At 38.2% G+C, this 25,045-nt stretch overlaps 1 long non-coding RNA gene across 1 annotated transcript; it reads left to right on the top strand.

Moving 5' to 3' along the window:
- Positions 1-802: 802 nt before the first annotated feature.
- Positions 803-6,325, top strand: LOC139714862 (uncharacterized). The gene is made up of 3 exons (XR_011709766.1): positions 803-919; positions 4,024-4,103; positions 5,129-6,325. It is a non-coding gene; the product is annotated as an uncharacterized lncRNA (long non-coding RNA).
- Positions 6,326-25,045: the final 18,720 nt, after the last annotated feature.

The following is a 25,045-nucleotide window of genomic DNA, read 5'->3' on the forward strand; positions in this document are numbered from 1 at the left end:
TCCGAAAATAAAGGTGCGAAGTAATGAACCTTTGGAATTATCAAACGTATTTCGTTTTTTTTTTTTTTTTTTTTTTTTGGAAATAACATTCGGAATAATGAATTGTAACCGTGATATCAGCCCAAAATACATTCAGTTATCGCGGTCCAGTTATGTGTTAAAACAAAAAGATGATGATAATAGGCCTACTATGGAACGCCATTAGGGAAACAATACAAAATTCATTTCACTCCAGCCAATATTCATTTCACTTTTAACAAATACATTTCACTCACCAATATTTATCACTTTTTACAAAAATACATTTCACTTTTAGATAGAAATTCATTTCACTTTTCACAAAAATACATTTCACTTTTAGATAAAAATACATTTCACTTTTAAATAAAAATCCATTTCACTTTTCACAAAAATGCATTTCACTTTTCACAAAAATACATTTCACTTTCCACAAAAATACATTTCACTTTCAAATAAAAATTCATTTCACTCTTCACAAAATGTATTTCACTTTTTAACCAAAAACATTTGACTTTTCACAAAATTCATTTCACTTTTCAAGAAAAAAAAATAGATCATTTCATTTTTCCGTAAAAAAAAATCATTTCACTTTGGCGTACCGTATCACTCTGACGAAACCATTTCACTGCACTAAAACTCATTTCACTGCACTAAAACCATTTCACTCTGATAAAAACATTTCACTCTGATCAAAAAAATACGTTCCTCTCTTTTCCCGGCCAAAAGGTGGCGCCAGTCTGAGAGGAGTCACAGTGCTATGCGCTATGGCACTTTGTTAGCACCAAAGAGCGTACAATGGCGGCTTTGCATAGTGTCCTGTTCGCTCTTTCTACCCCGACAAATTGCTGAATTTCTCCTTTGATGACATCCGTGCGATCTTGGGAGTGTTCACATACCGGTAAAAAAAGGTGTCATTTTTCGTTTGTTCAGTTGCTCGTTTGGTTTTCTCGAGGTTTTGCCATTTGTTTCGATCCTTCACAGCGGTCACTCTCTTGCAGAGGCTACATTGCAGATTGTAACTTTCCACGTATTTTGCCATAGACGCAGACTAGACTCGCCAGCGAAAGAAAGCAGTCTATCAATATCACAGTCCCATGTATACGCCTATCTATGTCTGAATACTCTGATATAGTATTCTGCCAACGTGGTGCTGAAGCCTTGAAGTCTAACAGAGTAACCCGCTAGATCTAGAACTAGTACTAGGTCCAGTAGGAGCACTCCTACTGTCCGACTAAAAATAGTCCCACACGTACTAATGACCAGTAATGAGATGGGTCCATAAATGGGGAGGACTTCTCATATGATAAATGGACCACAATATGGTCGATTGTATCATGTTGTATAGCGGTGGCAGGCGGTAACGCTAGGGCCTAACATTCGTAGCAACATCCTCATTAGAAAAAAAAAAAAAGGTTACGTAGACGTATGCAACCTATTTATAATAAGCTTCTTAGTAGACTAGACTAGACACTCTAACGTTAGATATATTTGATATCATAGAGTACTACCTGGTATTTTTGATTTATTTCTAATAAAATTAAAATAATGCAGGCCCTGCCTAGGGAAAATTTTGGAATTTGAAGTTTCTAAAGTAATTCACAAGTAACATTTTGGCGTAAATTAATACAGGGAAAAAATGATCAATGGTAAACGGCAACTAGATTCAAATAAAAACAACAACAGAAACACCTAGCCTCTATCTAGGCCTGATACTCTGACTGTAGTGTTAACGTTAAGGCCATGTCACACCATAACGCGGGCTTGTGGCGAGGAGGTAGTTTCCAGCACGTAGAAGATTTTCAGCGGGCGAACAAGAATGTTTGCAATTTTCATTCATGCCTTGTCATACCGTACGGGGGAACTTCTGCGGCTTGACTTGCGGGGAAACAAATTTACTCCAAGGAGCTCTCCGCAGTTGGTCCGGACCTGACAGTATCTAGCGCGTAGTTGCCCGGAGGTGCTCACGCAAGTCCGATTTAACCGCAGCCAAGTTTTGAGCATGACCAAAACTTTTTCCGGGTGAGTCGCAGGAATGCCCGTAGAGGTCCACGCAGAACGCCAGTAGTAGGAGACCCTTAGCGGCAGTACTTCCCAGGCAATTCCCACGCAGGTACTTCGCAGTCCCGTATGCAGCCAAGATAATGAAATTCTGTGAGATTTCAGCCATTCCATTAGAGAAATTCCTTCACTAAGTTGTCAGCCCCCACGCGACTGGTACAAAGGTCACACAGTATACTCGCAAGTATAACGCTTCCAGCAAGTAAGACACATGCGCTGACTCGCACAAATCCTTTTCCGCCCTCAGGAATGTCCGGTATGCTAGAAAATCCCTACACGTAACAAGCCCGAGTAGCTTGCGCGGAAAGGTGTGACAGGGCCTAAACACGGTTGCGGGTGAAAAAATATGCGTGCGCACCTCCGGGCGACTACTTTTGAGATACATGCTAGGTACTGTCATGTGCGGATATCTACAGGGACCTCCAGGTAGTCAAAATTGTTCTTTGCAAGTCGCACGCAAGGCTGGTGTGACACGGCCTTTAGACATAATTCTAGACTCTAGTCTAACAGAGTTTCTAGACCTAACGCGCGTTAGGCCCTAAAAGGTATGTTCTGGGTATTGACTCTGCCTCTATACAGGCCCAGCCTAGATCTAGTTCACGTACTACATACAGTTGTAGTTGTTGTTTTTTGTACTGCCATACTGTCACTGCACTGGTATAAATGCATACACATAACCACAACTTTGTCCATTGACATTGGCATGACAAAGCCGATCTACTTGAATTTACTCGCGTTCAGTCTCGCATCATCAGACAGGCAGTGAAGTAGGACTGATTTGTCTTGTTAGAAAGTGAATCAAATCCTCTCAGGCTGAGTCTGACCAAGTTAAGGGTAATGTTTTAAAATCACTTTAACTGTAACTGTACTGTAGCTGGTAAGCATGTGCATTATCTTGTCTTGCCTTTCCAAAGATGCCCACATTTCCCACAATTAATAGACTTGGACGGTTTCTTCAATGTGTGGTAAGGGTACCAGCTATCGGCAGGGTACATCGACACCCTGCGTATCATGGCTGTTTGTGCGTATAGAACAAAAAGGTACGCGTGGGATTAAGTGCCATTTTATAGCTATGAAAACAGTAACAAAGAAACGAAAATCAAGCCAACAAAACAAACTAAACACGTTTCAATTACATATCCACTCAGTAACAACGCATGACTATGAAATTCACTTGTATTACCTATGGAGGGAAGGGGTGCAGATCGTGAGGTACCCTTTTTCAGCCACGCGAAGAAAAATTGCATAATTTTACAATGGAGATTCAGAATCAACAGAACAGTCACGAGATTTGAACTGCAGTATTTACAGCTTATTTGAGGAAAAACTTAGGCAAATTTGTTTTATACTTTTGTAATAAACGAGCTGCAAATTCATAGGGTGCCGATAGGTGGTACCCTCAATCACAAAAATGCCCAGTGATGCAGTGGTTGGTTAATTGCTGACCCTTGACATATTGTATCAAGGGTTGAAGCAGCCACTACTTCTTCTAAGAGGCTGTGCCAGTCCTTTGTGTTCCTTGGTAGGAAAGATGAACCTCTGTATTGTGTTCTGCAGGTAATTCAGTGTGTTAATTCATGTTGGTAGCAATACCAAATGTATATTTTCATGAATAGTTTCGTTGATATAAGCACTTGGCATTTTAGTAGCACTTACACTGTACTGCAAAATGAGCAATTTAAGAGCAAAAATCAGATACCAAAAGTTCAGGCAATCAATTCCTGCATGTGGTGTTGGTTATTGGAGTGAAGGGCTAAGGTGCTTTTTAAAAGAGACTCGTTTGTATTACATTTTCTTTGTGCTGAGTAAAAAGTTCCCCCTATTCATATAAGGAAATAATGTAATAATGCATTGTATAACACATCATTTGTATAACACCTCACTTGTATGAATATTATTTACCCTCAGGTAAACAGTTATTGAATCTGCTTCCCTCCTATTCAGCGAATGCGGAAAGACCATGCATAAGGAGGCTGCATCCCTGACCACGCTTTGATTCAAGCTCACTCATTGACTGGAAAGCTGTGAGTTTCAGCTTTCAGGATTTACTGAAAGTGCATTATTCAAAAGATTGACATTCTAGGTACATTTATACCATAACCATTGTTCACAACTTGACCTTACTCCTGTGGGAGGAAAAAAAAAACAATTTTTTTTTTGGAAGTGATGGTACATGTATTGTACCGTACCAGATAATTCTAATGACAACACATGTACATATTTTGTATGTCACCTAGAACTAAAGAGTGAACTTAAGAGTGAAATTTCTGTGAAGGCACATCTTATAATCTTTACCCTGCCCTTTCATTCCAAGGAAATGTACATGTATGTAGATTCTTCTCTTTCTTTATAATGTATAGTGACTATGGCAACAGCCCATACATTTGACAGGTATCACAATATGCAGCGTGGACCAATCAATCATTTTAATAGTGTGTATTATAGTGTACCATAGGTGCCTAGGTCTAGTAATTGGCCCGTACTGATACCAATTTAATCAGTTTCGGAGGACATGAAAATGCAAGTCAAATGTAACTTTGAATGAAGAATTGTCTGTCACTGATATATATTTTTCTTTTTTTTGGGGGGGGGGGGGTTGGTCAAAAAAATTGACTTTAGACAAAGTTACACTTCTTTGCAAAGATAGTTCTGGTTTTTAATTAAGCTAGACATGGGAAAAAACAAACAAACAAACAAACAGATAGCACCATGAAGGCCAGAATTGTGTGAATTGTTCTGTTGTGATCTATAGCTTTCTTACAGGCCTGTACTACCTCCCCATTCCCTTCTGAAACAAGTTTTCCCTCTGTTTCCAGATATCATGTTTGACTCACTCCTGTATGTGCATAGTAGATCTTCAGCTTTGAAGAATGACCTTCTGATCTTGGTCATTCTTGCTTCTAGTTTGCTGGAGTTGCTAGTAAATATATGATACAAAATTACTGGAAATATCATGTGTATGAAGGCATAAGAAAATAGTGCACATCAATATGTCTTCAAAATGTTTACACGCTGTTTCCATATATGCTTGCCTTTTTCATTCTTCCAGGAAGGACTGTTTTAACTGCTCATACGTGGTCGACACAGAACATCCGCATTCACAGCCCTTCATCCTCCTTATTGGAGAAAGCAAATTATACCCTCTTCAGGTACATGTATCTGCAGTTGTAGAGCACAGGGCACAGTCCTCAAGGCGTTGTGGGTGCAGCTGATCTTGTCTTCAAGTTGATCTTCGTTCTAAATCGCGACTGCTGGCCACATTGTATGGCAGTGAGACCATTTTAAAAGGGACTCCTGTACAAACAAGGAGGATTTGAAACTTTGGCATCCATCCCTTATTTTCTAAATTTGCTGAGTCAACCATAATGCAACCATTTATTTGTCATCTCCACCCTTCCTGTATCAAGTCTGCATAATAAAACAGCATTTGCTTGAGAAGTACTTACAATGTTATAGGGAAATAGGCACTGACCTTTAATTGTGGTCTCCTCATAACAGTGGCCATGTTATTTTACAAGCCATTTGCCATATGATGGATATTGTTGTATTTTGACTATACACCTGTACCATGTATGAATGATAAGGTACATTTATATTGATACTATTAGTGGTCAATGCTTCTTTGAAACATGTATTCACTTTTCAAGGAGTTAGTTTTACTTATGATAATGTAGACAAGTATCGAATATGTGAAAAGCTGCTAATACCATTATTACACACCACACCCACATATAGTGTGTACAAGTTGACAAGGGATGTATAGAGCACCAAACTGTGACATCGCCATGGAAACTAGTTCTAAATGACCTCACATGGCCCAAATATCTGTCAACACTATTGTTGCTTGCACCTGGTTCCAACCCAAGTTACAACAACTCTCTTGCTTTTTTAGGAGTTGACCTAGAACTTGGCATATGTGGCCACTATTACAGGTAAATGTGGTATGTAATTAATGTGTTTCCATGGTAATGAAAAAAAAAAATCTATAGAAAATTTAACCAAAATATTGCGGATCAAACTACTTTCAATCTTTATAATGTGAATGGTAATTTGAAAACACAAGATATAATTGTCTTCAACTGGCATCCTTCATGTATCACTTGAGTAGTGTACCCCAAGCAATTTCATCTATGCTCGTAAGAAGTAATCAAGTTCTTCATGATTATCATACAAGGCAGGCTATTGTGTATCACTTCGCAGTTAGAACTCGACTCAGGAGAAATGTGATAGCATATACATGTACAGGCCCACAACACAAGAATTCTGTGCATTGGCCAGTAGCCAACATACTACATATTCAAAAATGTGATGAAATTCCACCTTTTCATTATGCACCTACATAGTACCTGTCACATGTGTGTATTTGACTTTGGAGTATGGATGCAATATTGTATTATGCTGCATTGCAATGAGTAAAATAATTAGCAGTAGAACAAGCACTTTATAGTGTACCTGAAGCATGTTACTACAGATTTTTGAAAGCTTCAAATTTATCTTGGAAACCCAAATCTATAAAGTTGACATGGCATCGAATATTATTTTCATTACATGTATAATTTTGAACACTCAGTTTGTACTTTCCTTGCATTAAATTAGTATTTGATGTCAGATAACTCACAACGGGTCATTGCATTATATGCGGAATATGTTGCTATTCTGTTTGCTACTTGATTTTGTTATCTGACTAGCTAAATTGAACCATGTAAGCACCTAGGTGCCCATTTTTGTTGTATTCCTTTGCTTATCCTGATTTTCTTGTGTTTGTGTTTGTAACTTCAATACATGTCCATATCATTGTAAATCTCAAGCCTCATCCACCCCTATGTATCTGCTCTTTCTTGCTCACTTCATTTGATGAACTCTGTACTGCTCTTTTCTCTCAATCCTATTCTCTCCTATATTTTTCCTGTCCTACATGTATGTACATGCGTATCCGAGCAATTGCCCCAGAGGGCAATTACCCCCTGGCTAAATACTGCGTAGTGGTAAGGTAAGAGTAAAGATTAGGGTTAGGATTAGGATTAGAACCAGGGGAAGGGTCCGGGGTAATTGCCCAGGGGGTAATTGCCCTAGACCCATGTACATGTAATACAAGTACTTTTTGTTTCTTATTACTTAGAAAGATTGGTCCTTATGAGGTTTGAAAGTGAAATGTAAACAACTGATTTGTTTTATGTTGTAAAGTATGCATTTCTGCTAGGAATTTGCACTGAATTAATTCTTCTTTTTTTCAGATGTAGGAGATGAGAATAATATGCTTATTTTATAGAAAATTGGTCCAAGATACAAATTACATTGGTGTTAATTATCATACATGTACTTCAATCATTCATAAAATCCAGTACCATACTACCATTACTGTATTGTTTTGACAACTCATGTGTATCCATTCAGATTTACAAAGTTGCTCATACAGTGTCAGATCTTGTGAATTTTCATTTTACATGTGAATGTGCTATATTACTTCCCTTCGCAAATGTTAACAGTATACCACTGTACTTTATTTCTGCAACAGACTGCCATATTAGATCACATCAAATGAGATTGTATGTTGGAACAATTGTCCTGAATTGGTGTCTCAAGTGCTAAATTTGACATGTGTGGTTTGTATAGTGTATGTACATTGTTTGATGTGTATTTCGAGTGATGTTTGTCATTTACCGACATAAGTTGGTTAAAATTCCTGTTAACTAATGTTTTCATTCGGGGGTTAAATTTCGAAGAAAAGATTTAGTGCAATTCCACAAAACTTGCTTAAGATAAAACCGACCTCAGTTGGCTTTTGGTAATCACTTTACCCAACAGTTATGTGGTTCACTTGGAAATCGACTGTCTGTTAAAATGCTATCCAGATTTCTGAAAGCATAGATTTGATGGTGTAATGCAGATGTGTGAATTTGAAATCCAAACTGACATTGTGTGTGTGTGTGTGTGTGTGTGTGTGTGTGTGGGTGTGTGTGTGTGTGTGTGCGTGTGTGTAGTTTTTGTTTTTGTTTGTTTGTTTGTTTCTTCTAAGAGGATGCAAAATTGCCATTAATTTCTCCCCCATGCATAATATAAAACACATGTTGTGGAGAGTGAAAATGCTACTCTTGTTTTTCCATAGCTGGGAGTACAGTATGTGGGTGAGTTTATTATGGGCCGTTTGTGGATTACATTATACTCTACATACATACAGTAGATCTAGTAGGTTTGAGTAGGAGAGTGAATGGTAGGCATATTCTCTAAAACATCCCCTCACCTTTGTAACTACACTTCCAAAAAGAGCATGAACTGTGACAGAAGTCAAATCAAACATTAACATTTCATTCATATAGAGTTAATAGGTAATAATGATAATAATAATACAGTATACGTTTAATGTGCCAATTTCACATGACTAACGTGCTCAAGGCGCAGTAGGAAAAGTGAGTTATGAAGTACAAAAATCATTACACAAACATGCACATGAAAATGACACAATCATGATGATCTAAAATATATATATATATATATATATATATATATATATATATCATAATACCGTATACTATTCTATGGTAAAAGATTGGAATAACAAGTAAAGAAGTATTTTGCTGGTTTTTCTTTTCTTTTTTTTTTAAAGAGCTCATCTTTCATACAGTTGACGACTTTACCGACACCAGAAAAAAAAAAAATACTAGTCATTTTCTCATTAACATGAAACAAGATAAGATATCATTGCTTTGGATGCTGACTAATTTTGTAAAAAAAAATAAATAAAATAAAACAAGAACAAGGATAATGTGACATTCGCAGATCATAATTTGAGATATTGAGGTGTTGGATGTACACATTTTATGTACCGCCTTCTCAGTATATATGGCAGTGGTCCGATGCAATAATTTCTGCGTGCATACCAATATCAGTAACACAAGGAATATTTTGCAGTTTCATTGAACAGTCTGTGTTGAAAGTATTCTTTTTTTTTAAGCAAAAAGTTGAAAAGTTGAGATTCCAGTACTGATTGTCCAATAGTCTTCTTGCATGTTACGCATCCTTGATTTCCTTTATTGTTGGTTTCGTTTTGGAAAAGTGATTTTGTAAATTCTCAGATCCATGGGGAATGTATTCACAGTATACATGTGCATGATAATTATGTAAGTGATTACTAGTAAACTGCAGGTGCCCAAGGGCAACAATCTAATTTGCATATTACGCGCGGCAAACCGCTCCAGTGTGCACAGCGTGCCGCTGCGGCAGAGTTTAGCGGCAAACCACCGCCGCTGCCGCTGCCGCAAAACCGCTCCAATGTAGGGTTGTGTAGTAGTAGTAGTAGTAGTAGTTTATTCTTTAAAAATCACACCCGTCACACGGACGGCCGGCCTAAAAAGGCCTATGAGTGATACATGTATACATCAAACATTATAAGTAATACAAAATATATAAATGAATCATGTAAGACATACAGACAATAAAAAATAATTTAACATAACAAAAGAGAGAATATGGTGGGCTAAATAATACATAAAAGAGATATTCAGCTGTGGGAATATAATAAATTGTTACGGCACGTTAAAATAAGGTTGGCAAAACTGGCTACTTGACAGCACAGTGACTTTGATGACATTAAAAAAAGGAATTGTTGGTAAATAGGTAACTGAGGGAAGGTGGGATCTCTTTCTGATATAATACTGAATAATTGTGATCTGAAATCATCGTATGCCGAACAAATCATAAAACAATGAAACTCATCTTCTACATCACCAGAATTACAGATTATACAAAATCTTTCATTGTGTGGGACATTTTTATAACGTCCGGTTTTAAGGGCAATAGGGGCACAACCACTTCTAAACAGAGCTAATGCTCGCCTGTTAGATCTATTCTGACACTGCATAACATAATTAGAAGTATTCATAGAATGTTTAAAATTACGATATGTTCTGAGTTTGTTTCTGGATTGGGGAACTCTCCTTTTATCATCAAACCGTGAACATTTCCACTTATTTTCAACAAATAATTTACATGCTTTGGATACGGTGCTCACCTGTATGTGTACTAACAATCTCAGCCAATGGTTCAACATGCATACACTGCAGTTTTGCAAATAATTGTTTAACCTTATAACACCAATTCTTAATACCATGATTTGCCAGGGACTTTGACCACAAGAAAATTTTTCCAGGGTAATGGTCACTAGTATACTTACTCAGGTTACACCAAAGCCTAGCAATTGATTGACACTGATAAAAAAAAGGGGGATCCCAACCCATATCACCCATAACTGCATCATTAGGGGTATATTTCCCCACTCCAAGGTAGAAACGACATGTTCTATAAAAAACACTATTAATGGCTGAATATTCTTCTAAGCCCCAAATACCGCTTGCATATATTGCAATATGGGCAAAATCATAGCATCATACAACTTTTTATAGGTCATAAACAGAGAACCACCGATCAATTTAAATTTACTAATAACCACTCCGAGGGCTCTAGTTGCAGATTGAGCCAATATCTTGGTTCCTTTTTGTAAACTTAAAAATTCATCAAACCACAATCCAAGATATTTATAGGAGTCAACAATATCAAGCTTTTGACCATTACAATAAAATAAAGATGTGGTTTTTGCTTGGGCTTTTCTCCTGAAATGTACAATTTGAGTTTTTAAAGTATTAAATTCGATCCTCCACTTCTGAGCCCACAAACATATACAGTTGTACTATCAAGCTTCAACTGAAGGTCATTTTCATTGTCAGCAATTACCACAATGTCATCTGCATACATAAGCATATCAATGTTTGTATCTAACACCTGGATACCTCTGTTACACAGCCTCACACTATCAACTATATCATTAATGAAAATATTTAACAGGACTGGGGACAAAAGACAACCTTGTTTTACCCCTAGATCCACATTAAAAAAATCAGTAAGGTTACCATTCACATTTACAGTACATTTGGTATCTTGATAAAGAGCCTTTATGGAGTTATACAACTTGCCATGAACACCAATAGACCTCAGCTTGTACCATAACAAAATCCTATTAACAATAACATGATCAAATGCTTTTTTTGCATCAATAAAGCCAACAAAAGTATCTTTTTTACACAGCTTTCTGTTTTCAATTATAGAATAGAGGCTATATAAGTGCTCAAGACAACTCCTTTTCTTTCGAAACCCGTACTGTTCCTCATTAATAACACCTTCTTTTTCAAGGAAATTAATCAATCTTTCTTTTATGATATCACAACAAATCTTACAAATCACAGATATCAATGTAATACCTCTGTAACTTAAAGGTTCACATTCATCCATACCAGGTTTAAGAATTGGATGAATAATACCTTTTTGCCATATCTGTGGGGAAATACCATGTTCAAAACAAAAAGAGTATAAAGCATGCAGGAACTGAATAGAAACTTTATTTTTTACTACCTCAGCAATAAAACCATCTATTCCTGCTGCTTTATCTAATTTTGCTCTGTTTACTGCTGAAGTTACCTCTGATAATCCAATAGGATGATTCAGATCATCTCCCCGTGAATCAATTTCCTGAACATTTAATTCCAACTCCAATAATTTCTTTTTTATACCAAACAAAAAATCATTGTCAAAACCAGCATCATTATCAGTAAAAAGAGAGGAGAAATCATTTTGCCATTGTACTCAATACAATATCAAAATTCTCCGTTATTTCTCCATCACTATTGACTACCTCCACAGGAATTTTATAACACCTGTTACTTTCATCTGAGCCAATCTTCCCTATCTCCTTCCAAAAACTACTAGAGTCTTTATTAACCATTGCATCCAATGCATTAATTTTTCTATGCTGATATGCTCTTTTTGCTTGACGTACAGCTTTATCAAAATTTCTATGTACAGCTTTATAATCATCAAACTTCATCTTTCTACCATAAGCATTTTTACATTTCAACCATTCTTTTTGTTTACATTTCACTCTATTCCACAAGGATTGGAGATTTTCATCCCACCATGCTTTAGGAGTGTGAGGGAGACCTTTTACGGGTCTATTGGTTTTCTTTTTCCTACAATGCCTGTGTACTGCATTTTGCAGAACTTTTTCAAATTCACCATATACTTCATCCAAATGCTCTTGTGATGGTACACCATCTGCTAATCTTCTCAAAAGAGAATCTACTGCATTGTTACTTTCCTCATCACACATAAATCTATCATTTATATCATTTAAATGATACAGTTTAGACAGATTTTGAGGACTAGAATTAACAGGCTCTGTGCATTTGGCTCTATCACCTGAAGGATTTCTGTCGAGTGACCAGCATAGAATAGAATGGTCAGGAATTGAACCTAACACTGGAATAGAATGCTTGTCAATTAACTCTGCAATGAGCAGAACATAAAAATTGGAGTATAGGTTTAAATCATGGTAGGGTACTATACAGTAATCCACAACTGAACTTCCTTTATAAGACACACAAGTAAAATTATCATTTGTATATCTACCATTTAGGCAGCACAAATTTGACGAAACACAAAAATCCATTTCTTCCTTGAGAGTTTGTTTCAAAGTCAATAGTCTTTCTTTGTCTAATGCAATCTATGCCTTCGATAATATCTGATAAATCTCCATTTCTCGCATTAAAATCTCCACAGATTTGAATTTTACCACAATCTTTGTATTTGTATACTCCGGAAAGTAGCTTATCAAAAAATTCTTCACCATGTCCCCCTCTGCTTGAGTTTTCTGGGGGTAAGTAACAGACGCAACATATCCTTTCCTTGCTTGTCTTTCAACTGCAGCCATAATATCCCCTCATATGATTTCTCCAAACATTTAACCGAGCAATACTGAAGCATGCGACGATGTATCAAGCAGCCGACTCCTCCAGATCCTTTCCTTGCATTTTTGTGCAATTGTAACCGGTTTATGCCCAAACCAAATGTAGTTGCTAACTTGAATTGATTGACTTTCAAGAAGATGAGTTTCCACCAAACAAATAATATCAAAATCACACTTCGCTAAAATGGTTTTCCTCAATGAACATGAATCAGACCAACCACCAACATTCCAGCAGCCGATGTTTAACTGACAAGAGCCGTCGCTATCCTACGCTATCTCCTTGGTGGCTCCTTCCACTTCCGCTTGGGGGCCAGCGTTTGGCTTCTTGTATTCTACTCCGTCAATGAAAAGTTTGTCGTGCCAGAAACATTTTCTTTCCTGCTTTGAAGGCCTCAGAAGCTACAAATTTCAGTTGCTGCTTCGCTTTACGATCAGACAAGGTCTCATCCTGCTTGATGTACAACTGTGACTTTGCCTCACAAAGTTTGCCTTTGGCCCGTAGGATCCTATCTCTCACCTCGATTGAGCTGACTTTGAAGATGATAGGTCTGGCAGCCCCATCACTCCTTCTTTTTCCAACTCTGTGGGCTACTTCCACCTTTGCATCAATGCCTAGCTCGCCTTTCAAGACACTGTTGACTATTGCGGCAGGGATCGCATCCTTTTTCTCTGGACCATGGTTGCAGAGAAGCAGGTTACATCTGCGAGAGTGACGCTCTAGGTTGTTATTGACGACCTGCAGATTGTCAATTTTTTTTTCATGCATGCAGACATGTTCTTTGTGAGAGCCTTTACTAATTTTTCTCAACTTCATCGCTTCTTGCTGCTTCGAAGTCAATCGAGTCTTTCAGCTCAGCTTGCTTGTGTAGTTTTAAGTTCCTGGATACACTGCTTCATTGATTCCTGGCCATCTAAATTGGATCTAAGTGCCTGTCTGACATATGATTTGAAGTCAGAATCGTCCGCTACATTGCCCGCGCTCATATGTCGTGGCTTTGCTTTATCCCTACTGCCGCCAGCGCCGCCGGCGGAGCGATCACGCAGCTCCACACTGGACCCGAATACTGGCTCCCACAGTAACACAAGACGCAATACGTCGGACTGGGCGAGCTGTTTTCACCGAAGACACGTTTGTGGCGCAACAACAACTCTAGTGAATTCGTCAGTTAATAGGGATTCATAAAAGTTACAGACTGAACAAACGAAAAATGACACCTTTTTTTACCGATATGTGAACACTCCCAAGATCGCATGGATGTCATCAACAGGAGAAATTCAGCAATTTGTCGGGGTAGAAAGAACGAACAGGACACTATGCAAAGCCGCCATTGTACGCTCTTTGATGCTAAGTGCCATAGCACTGTGACTCCTCTCAGACTGGCGCCACCTTTTGGCCGGGAAAAGAGAGGAACGTATTTTTTTGATCGAAGTGAAATGGTTTTATCAGAGTGAAATGCTTTTATCAGAGTGAAATGGTTTTAGTGCAGTGAAATGGTTTCGTCAGAGTGATATGGTACGCCAAAGTGAAATGATTCTTTTTACGGAAAGAAGAAATGATTTATTTTTTTTCTTGAAAAGTGAAATGAATTTTTGTGAAAAGTCAAATGTTTTTGGTTAAAAAGTGAAATACATTTTGTGAAGAGTGAAATGAATTTTTATTTTAAAGTGAAATGTATTTTTGTGAAAAGTGAAATGTATTTTTATTTAAAAGTGAAATGCATTTTTGTGAAAAGTGAAATGAATTTTTATTTATAAGTGAAATGTATTTTTATTTAAAAGTGAAATGTATTTTTGTGAAAAGTGAAATGAATTTCTATCTACAAGTGAAATGTATTTTTGTAAAAAGTGAAATAAATATTGGTGAGTGAAATGTATTTGTTAAAAGTGAAATGAATATTGGCTGGAGTGAAATGAATTTTGTATTGTTTCCCTAATGGCGTTCCATAGCCTACTGTAAATCGGCCGGTGAAGTCTTACGAGTTGTGACACACATATAGCAGGTTGTTGTGAGACATTATACATTTTAAAAGTATCGTGAAGAAACCAGCTAAAGCGAAATATGAATTCAAAGAAGTTAGGATGACATTCATAAATGAATTAATTTTTGATTGAGAAACACGCGATTAATGATAATCACTTCTATATGTACTTATTACAGTGTTATGTAAATCAGGCCTAAATTGTGGACCAAAGCTGTGAACATGAATGATCTTCTGAAGATATTGATTGCTCTTTGGCGAATTTCAATGCAAGCTATGCATTTCGGCTACCCTCGGGCGATTTTGAATGACCGTTTTGCATTTTTGGTTGCCCTATGTGAATCGGAATTCCAGTCAGGTACAGAGCTGTTGAATTTTTTTTTTTTGTTTGTTTCCTCCGTGTATTATGCATGATGTACTTTTTTTTAGGGCAGTTGTGGAAGCCCGGGCTTGCTGATGGGAAATGGGATCGGGAAGTGTCGTGGCGTGGCGCTTCTTTTGTAGGCTGGTATACGGGGGGGGGGGGGGGGGGGCAGGTCCGAGAAGAAGGCTTTAATTTTGTTCCTCTGATTTGTAGAGGGTTGGGAGTGTTTCCTTGAAGATGGCTGATATGTTTGCTGCTCATCGCAACATGTATGCATACTTTTCTACTTTATATATCAGAATGTGTGTTTGTTCTCTATACAAGCGCCGTGAATACTACCTTTGTACAGATATTGTTATACATGTGTATAAGTCATACTATTACATGTACTTACAATATCGCTGGCAATGGCACACTATGTCATTTTTGTGTCTTTGTTTAGATTCTGATGAAGGCCTATAGTGCCGAAAGCTTGAGAATTAAACAAAGGAAAGAGAAAACAGAAGCTACGTCTGGACCAGAGGAACACTAGGGCCTACTATATTACGCCTATATGGGATGCAGTTGGTGCTTGCCCATACCTTTGGGTTTTTTTTTTTGTTGGAATTTGTGAGTAGTAATAGCTGAAAGAAGGTGATGAAGTGGCAGCCATTCTATCAAAATTTGTGCAGATAGCGTTCACCATTTTCTAAGATCTGAATAGCATGACTAGACTATTATCACTGTTTTTTTCTTTGCCCGTAGCTACTGCGCTCCTCTTGTTACCGTCTTAACCCGTTGAGGACGGTTTGATTTTGCTACAACACGCGTTTCCCATAGACACCTGCCCGAGTATACTCGGGACTCGTCCTCAACGGGTTAACGGGTCTCAAACGAGTTTGCACCGACAATAGCGAGGGAGGTGAGTGCAACGGCGCAAGGTTAATTTCCACTGGCCCGTGAATTGACTGGGGTCTCGCATGATGAACTGCTCGCTCGCAATTGCGTTATCCTACATCTGCAGCAGATAGATACCGTCTCTAAAGCGATAGACCACTGTCGTGCATTGTAATGTTTCACGAGTTTAGACTCAACTGAAGAATTCTTAACAATGAGGAAGAGCACACAAGCGTATCAAACACTCTGCTCGTCTCTCCAACCGTGTTGTGAATATACAATACATCGTTACTGACTTTTCACATTGCAAAATGAAAATTCTGTTGGACATACAAACTTTTGATAGCGAGGTGCCAAATGGCCGTTTTAGGAATAAAACAAAAACAAAACAAAACAAAAGAAAGCAAAAATCCTATATGTGAAAAAGCGTTCCTCTGTGTTCCGTTTTTCTTCACTAATTTATTCCCTAAATGAGTAAAATAAAACTGTGTCTTTTCAGTGTTTGTCTTTTTGTCTGTCTGTTTGTCCCGGAAAGGGATTTTACTTTGACTACACTTAAAATTATACCAAGGAGGTACTAGGCGAGCCCTTAGTACCTCCTTGATTATACTATCATTTCAGTTTCACAGCTGACGTGGATGAGTTCACGCCAACCTTCCCTGTTGCCCGATGAGGAAGCAGCCGAGCAACTAACACTGTTCCAGTCCAAATTGCCATTGGACTCCCCTCATCTCCTTAAGAGGCTTTTCTACATTATGTTTTCCCGTGATGTGTCCAAAAAATCGGAGCCTTTGGGTGACTACATTATACTCCCTTTACGTATGACTAGCTGTCCTTGATGCCATTTTCTTTTGTACCAAAACATTATATTTTGCCATGTGTGTTTTTCATGAGCTTTAGTATTATGCGGTAACACCACATTTCAAATGAATCCAACTTCTTGCAATCAGCCTGTTTCAATGCACGTAAGTCTCACATCCATAACGTTGCAATGGGAAAAGTTGTGTCCAGTAAGATTCGCACCCTAGGGTGTTTGTTTGTGTGTGTGTGTGTGCTTATACTTTGTCCTTCTCCAAACAATACCAAATGGTTTACATTTCCTGCACTGTACTCCTTGCCATAGCTACTCTCCTTCTGATTTCAGTGCTGCTGAAGATCTCACTGTTTATCTGTGAACCTAAAGAGATGAAGTCCTATACACTTCAATTTTCTTCACATCTAACTCGAAATCTTTTTCATTCACTCTATAGCTGTCATGCATTTATACCATAATCTTAGTTTCCCTAATGTTTGAGAGCATATTGCACTTCTTACTAATTTTTCCTGATTTTGTGCACAAACGTTGGTAATTCTGCTTTATATACTCGTACGTGAGGGGGTTGTCATCAGTAAACCTGAAATTTTAACCATTCTCCATTTACAATAGTGTTATCGGAAAAGTTCTCTAAAAGGCCTGTACCTCTCTCATTAAGTCCTCTGAGTGAAATATTGTATAGGCCGGTGACATCACAAAACTTGTCGCACTCTACGACCAATCTTGAACCAATCAGAATCTCCTTCTGAAGTTCTTACAGATGATTCTTCATCTTCATAAAGGCATCTGATCAGGTGAATAATGTGACCAGGTGCAGGAAATGTGGTTCCCATAATTGTTACCTCATTCACCTGATATACATATAAAACATATAAAATATACAAAGTTGGTAAAAATCATTCAGTGATCGAAATGATGCGTTTTAGAACGTCGTCGTGTTTCATGTTCATGCCAAACTTAAGGCAGAAAAGGCTCACTTACCCTCACTCATTTGTCACTCAAGGGACGGCAGAGTACGTGTAGCTCTAGAACCAGTATTCTCCTCCTGTGAGAAGCTGTACGCATTAACGAACATCGAATGTCTCCATAGACTGCACTTTCTAATGTGATTGTCATCTGGTTAGATCATCGGAATCGGGGTTATGAGTTTCCTGCCCCGGAGTAACGATGATTCAAACCAAAATTTCCACTTGTACAAGTGCTGTAGGGAATCCCAACTAAAAAATCTGGAAAATGTACAGCTGCTAATGGTAAGCCAAATGCGCTATCGGCAGATAGCTTGACAAAACTGGCTGGCACACTTGAAGAAAGTGCGTAATCACCTGTAGAGGGAGTAGATCAACATGTTCGGAATCCAGATAGGCCTACGACACAATGGCCTACCTGGCAGACGAGTGCGAGTGTCTCCCCGTGAAGGCCAGCCTTCTACTACTTATTATTGGTTACACAATGAGGTCGACGATTCCTGTTTCTCTTCCCTTTTTTTTTTTTCTAGTAGTGGAGCGGCACAGCCGAACAATTGTGCATTTTGTGATAAAAGCACCAAATTTTGTACACAGGTTGACAATAACGTTTAGACTAAATTAAGATATTGGGCCATCGATAATAGCGCCCTCAACGTCCATGGCAGCCATTTTTCAAAATGGCTGCCATAAATGCCATGTTTTCGTAAAATTTGCTAATTTTAGGAGAGAAAAGTCAATAAGATTTTGGTTACAAATGGGAAATTACATTCAAAATAAATCTAGATATCTGGCCATCGGAAATAGCGCCCTCAACGGCCATGGCAGCCATTTTTCAAAATGGCCGCCATAAATGTCATTTTTTCAAAATATTTGCTAACTTCAGAAGGGAAAGCCAGTAAGGTTTTGCAAACAAGTGGGAAATTACATTCAAAATGCATCTAAATATTTGGCCATTATTAATTGCGCCCTCAACGTCCATCTGTCTAATAATGTACCTCTTCTTCGATGATTTTGTAAATTTCAGAAGGGAAAAGTAAATAAGATTTCGCCCATAAATGTTGATTACATTCAAAATAAATCTAGATATTTAGCTATCGGAAATTGCGCCCTCAACGGCCATGGTAGCCATTTTGTTTCAAAATGACCGCCATAAATGCCATTTTTTGTTCAGAAATGTAGATTTCAGAAGGGAAAGCCATTTTTTCTTTTTTGCAAACAAGCGGGAAATTAAATTCAAAATAAATCCAGGTATTGGGCAATTGAAAATTGCGCTCTCAATGGCTATGGCAGCCAATCTTTTTTTTAATGGGCACCATAAGTGTCACTTTTTCATTAAAAAAATGCTAATTTCAAAAGGAAAAGTGAATGAAATTTTGGTTATAAATGGGAAATGACATTTAAAACAAATCTCGATATTGGGCCATCGGAAACTGCGCCCTCAACGGTCATGACAGCCATTTTTCAAAATGGCCGCCATAAATGCTATATATTCGAAAAGATTTGCTGAAATCAGAAGGGAAAGCCAACGAGATTTTGCAAACAGGTGGGAAATTACATTGAACAGTAAACTTATTGGGCCATTGCAAATTGCCCCCTTAATGGCCATTCCAGCCATTTTTCAAAATGGCCACCATGAATGCATTTTTTTCGTAAAGTGTTGCAGACGTCAATCAAAATTTCCACAAAGGTGAAAAATTACATTCAAACTGAATTTGATAATAGGCCATCCAAAAGTGCACCCTCAACAGCCGTAGCAGCCAAGTTTCAAAACAGCTGCCATAAATGCCCCCCCTCCCGTTTGTTTGTTTTTTTGCAAAAATTTACTGATGTCAGAAGGAAAAGTCAATAAGACTCTGCAAACAAGTTGAAAATTATGCTCAAAAATAAATTTAAGTATAGGGTCTTCTTAGAAGGCGCCCTCAAGGGCCATGCTGACCGCCATGGATGTCTGCTTCCTTTTTTTTCTTTTTCTTTTTGATAGAAAAAAGAAGAGTGTATTGTAGCCATTTTGACAAATAGCTGAAATAGCAATTGAGAACACAGCTTATGATGGCTAAATGTCTAAACTTCTTTGTTTGTAATTGTCAACTTGCGCAAAAAAAGTGTTTATTGTCTTCTTCCGGCATTAGGACATCTTCATTTTAAAAAATGGCATCTATGACAGCCATTTTGAAAAATGGCTGCAATTGCCGTTATTAACAATTTTTTCTTCTTGAAAATTTGTGAAGGAACAATTTCTAGAGTTAATCCAATCTAGATATATTGTTTGATTTTAAACATGATTTTTCAATTTATGTACACATTTGCTAACTTTTCTCTCACTTTGTTATTCGATGTGAAACACGGCCTTGCTGAAAAACAGCTGTCCAGCTGAAAGCAGGCTTTTATTTCCGTGTATAAATAAAATAAACTCAACTCAACTCAACTCTCAGAAATTACCATTTTTTTAAAACAAAATGATTATGACAATCGCAGCCATTTTGCAATATGGCGGCCATGGCCGTTGAGACCAGTATTATAATAATATAATACAAACATTTATTTCAAACATAATTTTCAAATTGTGTGCAAAATCTTATTGACTTTTCTTTTGGTAAAATCAGGAAATAAAAAATAATTGAATCCATGGTGGCCATTTTGAAAAATGGCTGCAATGGCCATTGAGGGCGCTATTTACAATAATGTAATACATAGGCGCAAGATATATTTCAAACGAAATTTTTGAATTGAGTGCAAGATCTTATTGACTTTCCCTTCTGGAATTAGTAAATTCAGAGAAAAAGGTGGTATTTATTGCATCCAATTTTAAACATGGCTGGCGTTGAGGGCGCAATTTGCAATGGCCCAACATCTAAATTTATTTTGAATTTTATTTCCCACTCGTTTGCAAAATCTTGTTGATTTTCCCTTCTGAAATTAATTTTTATAAAAAATTGCATTTATGGAAACCATTTTGAAAAAAAAATGGCTGCCATGACCGTTAGGGGGCGCAATTTGCGATGGTCCAATATCTAAATTTATCTTGAATGTTATTTCCCACATGTTTGCAAAATCTTACTGATTTCCCTTCTGAAATTTGTAAAATTTTACGAAAACTGGCATTTATGGCGGCCATTTTGAAAAATCCCTGCCATGGCCGTTGAGGGCGCAATTTGTGATGGCCCAATATCTAAATTTATTTTAAATGCTATATTCCAGTCGTTTATAAAATCTTATTGATTTTCCCTTGTGAAATTTGTAAATTTTTACGAAAAATGGCATTTATGGTGGCCATTTTGTAAAAATGGCTGCTATGGCCGTTGAGGGCGCTATTTACGATGGCCCAATATCTGAATTTATTTTTAATGTTATTTTCCACTCGTTTGCAAAATCTTCCTGATCTTCCCTTCTGAAATTTTTAATTTTTTACGAAAAAATGGCATTTATGGCGGCCATTTTGAAAAATGGCTGCCATGGCCGTTGAGGGCGCAATCTGCGGTGGCCCATTATCTAAATTTATTTTAAATGTTATTTCCCACTCGTTTGCAAAATCTTATTGATTTTCCCTTCTGAAATTTGTAAATTTTTATGAAAAATGGCATTTTATGGCGGCCATTTTGAAAAATGGCTGCCATGGCCACTGAGGGCGCTATTTACGATGGCCCAATATCTGAATTTATTTCAAATGTCATTGTCAACATGTGTGCGAAATTTGGTGCTTTTATCATAAAATGCACAATTCCTCTAATTTTTCAAGCTATGCCGCTCCACTATAGTCACTTTCCCGATATGACTGTCCTGAAAGTGATGGCCTACAGCTACACGGAAGTAGCTTTCAAGCTATCTCAACGCTCAAATAAGACATTTGAGCTATTTAGCCGAGCATTTGAACACGAAGTCGTCCCCAGAAAGCGCTTCCACTTTTTCCCTTCTGATTCTTTCCATGCAGAGAATCCGATAAGTTTTGATGTGATGACAAGGAATTAGGAGTGATGTTCGTCGCTTCGACGGTTTGTTAATCCGAAAATGAAATAAGATTCTTTTGAGGTTATTCCGAAACACACAGATTCCCTATACTGTAAAACATGATATATTTATTCGCGGCATGAAATTTTCGCGAATTGGAGCCGACAGCCTTTTTCGTGGCATGAAATTTTCGCGAATTGCTACTGGCATTCAATGTATGTAGTGTAGACAAAAGCTTTCGCGTGCATCTTGATTTCGCGAATTTTGGCGCTCGCGAAATTCGCGAAATTAAAATGCACGCGAAAATTCCTCGTTTTACAGTACCTATAAGAGATTTGTTAATCCGAAAATAGAAAAGAGTTCGTTATTCTGAACATTTGTGGCAATATTGCGAAAGTTTGTAATTCCGAAGGTTCATTAATCTGCAGATAAAATAAAGGTTGCTATTCCGAAGGTCCAAAAATCCAAAAATGAAAAGAAGGTGTATATAACGAACCTTCGGAATTACAAATCTCGTAGTTTGTTACCTCCGCCAGTAGGTGAAACCATGAAGAGAGGTGGGAACCCCCTTCCTAAGTGAAACCTAAGGTTGCCGGAGGTATATGTTTTCGGTTCCGCTATGTTTGTTTGTTTGTCTGTCTGTCGGTCTGTCTGTTTGTGCACAAGATAAATTGAGAACGGATGAATGAATTTTCATCAAACTTGAAGGTTGTGTTCATAATAGGGAGCTTTAGATTTTTGACGCGCCGACGTTCAAAGGGAAAAAAAAAAACATGTTCTGAGCATGCGCAGAAGTGCGCGTCAAGTTGATCTATTTTTAGCTTGCGTCGCCTGAGTTTTTCACTACGCGTACTGGGCTATTTTTGCGTCCGCACAGTTTGTAACGTAGAGAACTGCTTCATGCACCGATCTATGGGGGCGCGATTTTATTTCTTATACGTTGCGTCCCAGCGTAATCTAAAGCTACTTTTCCACACGACGCAGGGGGAGAGGAGAACGTCCAGCGCACTCGTCGTCTCAAAGGTCCGCGCGTCAAAATCTAAAGCTCCCTAATGAGACAAGAAAGAAACGATTGAATGTTCGGGAGATGAGGCATGCCAAAGGCCACAGGGTCATAAAGGACATAATAAGCTTAATCTCCCAATAATGCAGAAATGGAGGATCATATTTTCACCAATTAGGTATGATTTAATATGTTTGTGTTGAAGATACTGCCTACGACACAACGACATTCTAATCACGACTGCTTGGCGGAGGTCTGGTCTCCTGGAATGCTGTTGTTTTGGGGCTATCAAACCTTCGGAATGACGAACATGTCTTATGCTAGTTGTGAATAGCGTTTTGTCAGCGTGCTTTTCAATGCGCGATATATCAGGGTGCGTTTACTCTCAATTTGCGACGGTAAAATCAGCGTTTTGAAACGTTGATTCAAAACGCTGATTCAAAACGGCGTTAATGGGAGTACCATCCTCGCTTTTATCGAGAAAGATGGTTTTCGATTGCTGCGTTGACCTAATGCTACAGTCACACGCGACCGGGTCACAAAACGGATTTGATCCGGGTGAAAATGAGCCGGATTAGTCCCAGAATGGAGGGCAATTTATGCTGCAGTCACACACGGCCGGTTCGAGCCGTAATGACCCGTATTGACCCGTGTCGAACCTTATAAATATCCGCTTTAAATCCTTAACTGAATCCTTCGCGACCCCTATCGTCCCGTGTCAACCCGTTTCGACCCGTATCGACCCGGATGTAAACCTTGTCATCATCCGTTGCATGAAGGAAATACGGTATAGGCCTACGGCAAGGGTCCATACGGGTTTACGCTGCGGGTTGCAGCGGGTCGATGCAAGTCAATGCGGTTCGAACCGGGTCAATTTGGATATCAATACGGAATTGAAATCCGTGAGAAAATTTTGAACATGACCAAAAATTTTCACCGCCATATCGTAGCCCTCGGAATCCATCAGGAATTGACACTGGTTAATGCGGGTCTCTACGGCTCGAACCGGGTCGATACGGTTTTAATTCCTTATGGACACGGTTCGAAATCCCGCCGTGTGTGACTGTAGCATTAGCAGAGACAGAATAAGTACGCACATGGTTTGTAGACAGTGATAAGAAATGCGAGAACTTAACAAATAATTGATAAAATCGTATTTTATTGTTGAGACCTCTTCATGCATTGACCCAAACCCAAAGAGAAATGTGGATTGAGCGCAAGCAGCAATATCAGCAGAACATATCAGTGAAAGTTTGAGGAAAATCGGACAATCGATGCAAAAGTTATAAATTTTTAAAGTTTTGGCGTTGGAACCGCTGGATGAGGAGACTGCTAGAGGTTATGACGTATGTGTGGACAACAATATATAGAAAATATAAAGAAAATTCCACAAAAATTCACTTTTCTAGCATAATGAAAGAGCACTTGACTAACCGCTTTCAGAAAGCAGGGGAATAATTGCTTTTCCTTAACATATGTCAGTATATCAAATTGATGGAATGTGTAATTTTCATGAAAAATAACTCGTGAGTTCGACACGAAGCAAACAAGGTCTACGATCGAAACCGGCACATTAAGCCCCGTGTTGCAACGTCGAACTCGTATACGGGCCTAACTAGTGTCGAGCTCATGGCCTGTATGACTTGTTGGCTGTATAATGATTCGTGGGTGTCTGTATCGTGGGATGACCCGGATTAAACATAATATTTCAGTTCCAAATAAAAGAGATTTCTTTTTTTTTTCTCATTGGTCACTCTTCGGAAGCGAAGTATTTTGCTTCCGGGCACTCACAGAAGTGTATCGGATCGAATTATGAAAATTGCGATTTGTGTTGGTTGACTATCAGGCCAGTGTCAACATGTTGAGCGTGATCAGATGAGGCAAGATGAAGCTCAGAGGTTACCATCGGATGCCATTTCCAGTTGTAAGTCCAGTCAGTGTCGGATAAATGTCGAGTCAGTCCAGTAAGTGTCGAGTCAATCCGAATTTTTTTTTTTTTTTTTTTTTTGGGGGGGGGGTGACATTTTTGGAGTAGAGGCTTAAAACAGTCACTGAGTGGATGTGTAGTACTGTATCTGTTATCTATTTCTTCAGTTTTGATGAAATACGTTTATCATACAGTGATTGCATCATTGAGAGCTCCGGGTTTGATCAATTATTTTTCCCCTTTGTTCGTTTGTCAAGTTTAATACCGAAAGTGCAAATGATGTTCAAGGTTGTTACATTGT

Source organism: Diadema antillarum, unplaced genomic scaffold (assembly GCF_040938485.1).
Source record: "Diadema antillarum isolate AM-2024a unplaced genomic scaffold, OU_Dant_1.0 scf00000045, whole genome shotgun sequence".
In the NCBI taxonomy this organism is placed as follows: Eukaryota; Metazoa; Echinodermata; class Echinoidea; order Diadematoida; family Diadematidae; genus Diadema; species Diadema antillarum.